Source organism: Sinocyclocheilus anshuiensis, unplaced genomic scaffold (genome assembly GCF_001515605.1).
Source record: "Sinocyclocheilus anshuiensis isolate Anshui unplaced genomic scaffold, SAMN03320099.WGS_v1.1 scaffold631, whole genome shotgun sequence".
NCBI classification, from domain to species: Eukaryota; Metazoa; Chordata; class Actinopteri; order Cypriniformes; family Cyprinidae; genus Sinocyclocheilus; species Sinocyclocheilus anshuiensis.
The window spans coordinates 415,080-415,529 of record NW_015548268.1 but is presented as its reverse complement, the minus strand read 5'-3'; the positions used below and the strand labels follow the sequence as shown (position 1 = coordinate 415,529).

The 450-nt window shown below is 24.9% G+C and overlaps 1 protein-coding gene across 2 annotated transcripts in view; it reads right to left on the bottom strand.

The window, feature by feature from the left end:
* LOC107655698 (cyclin-dependent kinase 13-like) overlaps positions 1–450 on the bottom strand; it is a 19,799-nt gene that overhangs the window by 1,672 nt on the left and 17,677 nt on the right. The window lies entirely within an intron of this gene.

The following is a 450-nucleotide window of genomic DNA, read 5'->3' as shown; positions in this document are numbered from 1 at the left end:
AAGAGTTTTTATATTTTTCCTTTTTAAAACTTGACTTTTGTTTTTGCTGCTTTTTTTTTTTTTTTTGAACCTGTGATACTTTTTACAGGATTATTTGATGAATAAGAACAGCATTTATTTAAAATGTTTTATTTTATTTTATTTTTATTTTTATCTTTTCTAACAATACAAGTCTTTATTATCACTTTTTATAAAATTTAACATCCTTGCTGAATAAAAGCATTCACTTCTTTCAAAATAAGAAAAAAAGAAAGAAAAAAATACTGACCCCAAACTTTTGAATGGTAGTGTATAGCGCCACAAAAGATTTCCATTTTTGAATAAATGCTGTTCTTTTTAACTTTTTATTCATCAAAGAATCCTGAAAAAAGTATAAAAAAAAAAAACGGCGTTCTATTGTGAACGTGCACAAGACAGTTAGTGGAAGCTAGAGATTACGGTTTATAAAGT